The sequence below is a fragment of the Nerophis ophidion genome, linkage group LG21 (genome assembly GCF_033978795.1).
Source record: "Nerophis ophidion isolate RoL-2023_Sa linkage group LG21, RoL_Noph_v1.0, whole genome shotgun sequence".
Lineage (NCBI taxonomy): Eukaryota > Metazoa > Chordata > Actinopteri > Syngnathiformes > Syngnathidae > Nerophis > Nerophis ophidion.
Window position 1 is genome coordinate 27,273,818 of NC_084631.1, and position 6,535 is coordinate 27,280,352.

Here is a 6,535-nt window from a genome sequence, read left to right on the forward strand (position 1 = left end):
TGGATTTGAAAAAACACAAAGCTATTTATAGATTGACTCAGGGTGTGTTAAGTTCAAGAGAAGGGCTCATTTGTTTTTGGCGACACCTGGTGGCCCCAATAAGCTCAGTAAGTTAAATGATACAGACACGTTACTTGGATACTTTAAGTAATATGCAAATGTTAGATACTTCTTTGTTTCGACAAATGTGCTGTTTTACACTGCAATGTTGTTCACGTAAGTACACTTTTTACGTATGCTTAGCTGTTGTGTAGCTGCTAGCTCCTAAAAGCTTTTAGCCTAGCATCTTTAGCTTTTTTTTTCCAAAACTACAAAAAAAGCCCAATTATACGTGCTTCTCGGAAAAAAAGTAACAAGGGAACGCACTGCAGGACGTTTTGTATTGCAAGAAGACAGTCGGCTCTCTTGGTTGCTTTGTTGGGTCTGCTCCTGTTTCTGGCCATTCTCCCTCCACCCTAGCAAACGGTGGAGCCATCACAGTGTATATATATTTTTTTTTACTTTTTATTCACAGCTGTATGTAGAAGTAGCTGGTTGTAGCCGCTGCTTTAATGTCTTTCATGTCCTTTGTGTTCTTTGATGTTTGATGTTTCCCTCTTACACACATGTGAGAGGGATGTGTACTTTGGCTATGAGGAGTTGTTTTTTTCCCTTGGCCTCATTCTGGACCCCCTCTCCAGGGGCCCAGGCTTAGACCAATTTATTTTATATAATTTTATTTGATTTCAATCTTCAATTTTTTTTCCGTACCATTGCCATCTAAATGGTAACACTCGAATAAGTTTTTCAACTTGTTTAAGTCGGGGTCCACGTTAATCAATTCATGGTACAAATATAAACTTTCAGCATAATACAGTCATCACACAAGTTAATCACCAGAGTATATACATTGGATTATTTACATTATTTACAATTCGGGGGATGGGATGTGGAGGGGGTTGGGGTGGGGGGGTTAGGTTTGGTTGATATCATCACTTCAGTCATCAACAATTAAATCATCTGAGAAATGGACATTGGAACAGTGGAGGTCTGACTTAGGTTATGTTCATGAGCAGTGAACATAGTGAGCTCAGAAAGCATAAGAACAAGTATATACATTTGATAGGGCGGTATGTGTACCCCACCTACCGCCCAAATGCACCTGGGATAGGCTCCTGCACCCCCCGACACCCTGAAAGAGACAAGCGGTAGAAAATGGATGGATGGAAAACTTATCAACTAACCCTCAACTTCTCCAAGTCTGGACTCCAGCGCCCGCTGATGGATGAAAGATACTGTATCTTTAGTTTGCGTGTGTCTCCCACTGAATTTCACTTAAGTTTATTGCTGGCCGGCATCTGTTCGGATGATGTTACTGGAAGATTAGTGGAGAAATCCCTCATCACACCAGGCTAACAGCTGTATTTTTTTATCCCAACACGGATCATTTGAGGTGCTATCCTGGTCTGACCATGCCCTGGAGACTGAGGATTATATTTACGATATTCTTCCTCTCTTTACACATCTGTTTGCGATTACTCGCCACAGGGGTAATTAAGCATTTTTTAACGCTAATTGCCAATTTGAGCACTTCTGAAGTGACGCGTTCGTCAAGCGAGGTGTGGTTTCCACAGGGATCGGCAAGCCGGTCTAGTCATTTCCATTCCAAACTCCTGTTGTCTCTGAATGAGGTTGCTACGCAGAGGCAATTATTAGACACCATATTCCTGTCATCACGTGGGAGGGCTATTCATCAGCCGGGGGACAGAGGTCAAGTGTTCCTCCTGAGGGTCAACAATGTTTCTCTCAATGTGTCAGCTTTCACAAGGAATCTCTTCCACTCACTTCCCCTGAGCCGAGACGCAGGTGCACTCACGGCGTCCTGCACACGCAAGGCAAACTCCTGGTGCCCGGCACCACCTGTGCCAGGTGACCCCGGCCAGATCTGATCGAGTACGACAGCGGTGGCAACACCTGAGAAAGCGAAATCGTTAGACTGCTCCGTGGCGTTGTGGTTAGAGTGACCGTCCTGAGATCGGTCGTGAGTTTAAACCCCGGCCGAGTCATGCCAAAGACTATAAAAATGGGACCCATTACGTCCCTGCTTGGCACTCAGCATCAAGGGTTGGAATTGGGGGTTAAGTCACCAAAATGATTCCCGAGCGCTGCCACCGCTGCTGCTCACTGCCCCCCTCACCTCCCAGAGGGGGTAACAAGGGGAAAGGTCAAATGCAGAGAGTATTCTGTGTTATATGTCTTTTATGTTGTACGATTGCGCCAAGTAAAATTCCTAGTTTGTGAACCCGTTCTCAAACAATGGCAATAAAAAAAAAAATTCTGATTCTGATCATTTCACCACCCCTAGTGTGTGTGACTATCAGTGGTACTTTAACTTTTTAAACTGTAATTCTGTTCTAAAGAGACCAAATGTTCAGCGAGCGGATTAAAATCAGCAGTCATCGCCGCTGATCTGCCGTGAGGAATGGGATTAATGGATGCGAGACGGTACATCCATGAGTTATTTTGGTGCTACGTAGAGTGGGCGGCTTTCTCTCCACAAAAGAACATTCATCTTGTAAATATTGACAATAAAATACTATCTATCTACCTCCAACGAAACAAGAAGCGACCTACTCATGACCACCAGCGTCTTCTGCGGTGGACCTGTTTCGCACGACAAATTTTGGAACGCTGACAAAAGAATTGACGGTGGCCTGCAAGTTTAAAACACTTTTACATTTCAAGAAACAATAGCAGATAACAACATGACGAAACCCTTTTACAATTTAAGGAAACAAAAAAAGGACGAAAAAATGTACAATTCAATTTCAAAAATAAAAAGACTAAACAACTTCTAATTACTGTGCAATAACAAAAATAAAAAAAGACAAAACAATTCAGAAAACTACATTTAAAAAAAGGCGAAACTCTTCCAGAAAAATCCAATTCTTAGATGCAAATCAAAAAAATAATTTTGGACAATTTTTTAAATTTTCAATTCTGATACAAAAGTTGGACAACTATTTAATGACACTTTTTTAAACAACAATATGACTCCGGCTGAACAAAAAGTTACCGTTATGAGGTGGCGACTTGTCCAGGGTGTACACCGCCTTTCGCCCGAATGCAGCTGCGATACGCTCCAGCACCCCCCACAACCCCGTTAGAAAACGGATGGATTAAAACATACTAAACCCAAAAGAAAAGAGTATGTGTACCTTTCGTTCATTCTATTCCCATTTCTGAAACTCAAATAAAAAATAAATAAATTAGGGCCGTTTTTGTTTTTGTTTTTTTTATTTTATATATGGCAGATTTGGAAACAATCAAAAAAGGGTTGATTTTCATTAAAATATTGCCATAAAAATGGATTTTGTGCTGTTTTTATAATATGGATTTAAATTTTTCAACATACAAAAATTTAAAAAAATGTTCATCCAAAATGCAAAAATGCGTGGTTAGCAAATTGAACCAGAAGCAGTATTTGAGCTTTCTCCTTCGCGTTTAGCATGTTCTTTTTAGCGGTAACACCTTTGTTCAGCAGGAGTTCTGTTGTCGTTTTAAAAAAGTCTCATTAAACAGTTGTCCAAATTTTGTTTCAGAAATAAAAATGGAAAAATGGCCCAATATTTGTTTTTTGGTTTGCATTTAAGAATCGGAAATAGAATGAATGGAATGTACACGGACCAAAAAGGCGAAACAATTTCAAAAGGCATAACAACAAAAGACAAAATTATTTCAGAAAACATTGGAAATAAGGCTAAACAAGTTACAATTTATGAAAACTAAATTAAAAAAAGCCAAACTAATATATATATATATATATATATATATATATATATATATATATATATATATATATATATATATATATATATATATATATATATATATATATATATATATAGGGCGTCTGCCTCACAAGAAGAAGGTCCTGAGTAGTCCTGGGTTCAATCCCGGGCTCGGAATCTTTCTGTGTGGAGTTTGCATGTCCTCCCCATGAATGCGTGGGTTCCCTCCGGATACTCCGGCTTCCTGCCACCTCCAAAGACATGCACATAGGGATAGGTTGATTGGCAACACTAAATTGGCCCTAGTGTGTGAATGTGAGTGTGAAAGTTGTCTGTCTATCTGTGTTGGCCCTGCGATGAGGTGGCGACTTGTCCAGGGTGTACACCGCCTTCTGCACGATTGTAGCTGAGAGGCACCAGCACCCCCCGCGACCCCAAAGGGAACGGGCGGTAGAAGATGGATGAATATATATATATATATATATATATATATATATATATATATATATATATATATATATATATACATATATATATATATATATATATATATATATATATATATAAAATTTATTTACACATACACACACACATAACACTTGTCTACTCATTGTTGAGTTAAGGGTTGAACTGTCCATCTTTGTTCTATTCTCCGTCACTATTTTATTGACCATATGCATGCACAGCTACACTCTCTGGTCTGGCGGTAGTGTTAGAGAGAAGTCCAGCAAAACGCCTAGCCATTATGGACAACACCTACCACCCACTGCACTCGGACCTTGCGGAGAGAATGAGCACATTCAGTGGAAGGATCTGACTCCCAAAATGTAACACGGAACGACACAAGAGCTCCTTCATACCGACAGCCATCAGACTGTATAATGCATATTTTCCTTGACTGCACTTAAATGTAGAATATATATAGAATATATTTATATGATTCATATATTATATATTATATAAATAATATATTATATTATTTATTATCATTCATTGTTTATTGTGAGCGAACTGTGGTGCTGAATTTCCCCCAGGGATCAATAAAGTACATTCCATTTCTCTGATGATGCAATTGTTGATATCTGAAGTGCTGATATCAACCAAAGCTCCTCATCCCACCCCGCGGATTGTAAATAATGTTAATAATTCAATGTATATACTATGATGATTAACCTGTGTGATGACTGTATTATACTGATAGTATATATTTGTACCATGAATTGATTAACGTGGACCCCGACTTAAACAAGTTGAAAAACTTATTCGGATGTGACCATTTAGTGGTCAATTGTACGGAATATGTACTGTACTGTGCAATCTACTAATAACAGTTTCAATCAATCAATGCTATTCTACATTCTACATTCTATTATATTCTATCAATCAATCAATCAATGTTTACTTATATAGCCCTAAATCACTAGTGTCTCAAAGGGCTGCTCAAACCACTACGACATCCTCGGTAGGCCCACATAAGGGCAAGGAAAACTCACACCCAGTGGGACATCGGTGACAATAATGACCCAGTGGGACGTCGGTGACAATGATGACTATGAGAACCTTGGAGAGGAGGAAAGCAATGGATGTCGAGCGGGTCTAACATGATACTGTGAAAGTTCGATCCATAATGGATCCAACACAGTCGTGAGAGTCCAGTCCAAAGCGGATCCAACACAGCAGCAAGAGTCCCGTTCACAGCGGAGCCAGCAGGAAACCATCCCAAGCGGAGGCGGATCAGCAGCGCAGAGATGTCCCCAGCCGATACACAGGCAAGCAGTACATGGCCACCGGATCGGACCGGACCCCCTCCACAAAGGAGAGTGGGACATAGAAGAAAAAGAAAAGAAACGGCAGATCATCTGGTCTAAAAAGTAGATGGCAGTATTGTCCTGTTTAAGAGTGTCACAAGTTCACAACATTGCTGTTACAACAGACGAACTGCTTTACGGTAGACGTAAACGTGACTGCTGTTGTTGTGTGTTGTTACCGCGCTGGGAGGACGTTAATGAAACTGCCGAACGATAATCCAATCCAATCCAATCCACTTTATTTATATAGCACATTTAAACAACAATAACGTTTCCAAAGTGCTGCACAGGCATGTTTAAAACAATATTATGTTCCACCAATGACTGAATAAAACAAAAAATAAACCCACATAAAAAACCAAGAACTCGCCCTTGATCATTCTACAGTTATAACGTCATTAGGCAGACACGCTATTTATACACGTCACTCAGGTCCGCAAGGAGCTGGAGGGGGCGTGGCCTCCAGCTACGCCTGAATTTCGGGAGAAAATTTGTCCCGGGAGGTTTTCGGGAGAGGTGCTGAATTTCGGGACTCTCCCAGAAAATCCGGGAGGGTTGGCAAGTATGCCTGGCGGAGGTAATCATTATCAATGAAAGACTTGGAAAAACATTGAGTCAACAGGAAACAGATCAAACAAAATAAGAGCACAGAATGGGAAATAAGCGGAGAAAATGGTCTGTCCAGTCGAGGACGCTGAAAGGACGGACGAAATAAGTTTGGTATTTTAGGTAAAAAAAAATCAAGTTAATTAGTGCCATTTTAGTAAAGTGTCACAATGCAGCATTTTATACTCACTGGAAAAGAATGAGTGTGCTTCAGATTTCAAAAAGTATTTATTAGGTTTGTTTCTCTTTAATTTGCTGCCAGACGATACGTGCTTCCAATTCCACTGACAACAATAAACACTGATTGGCTCTCCATGACGTGGGAAATAATCACCAAGACAACAAATGAGT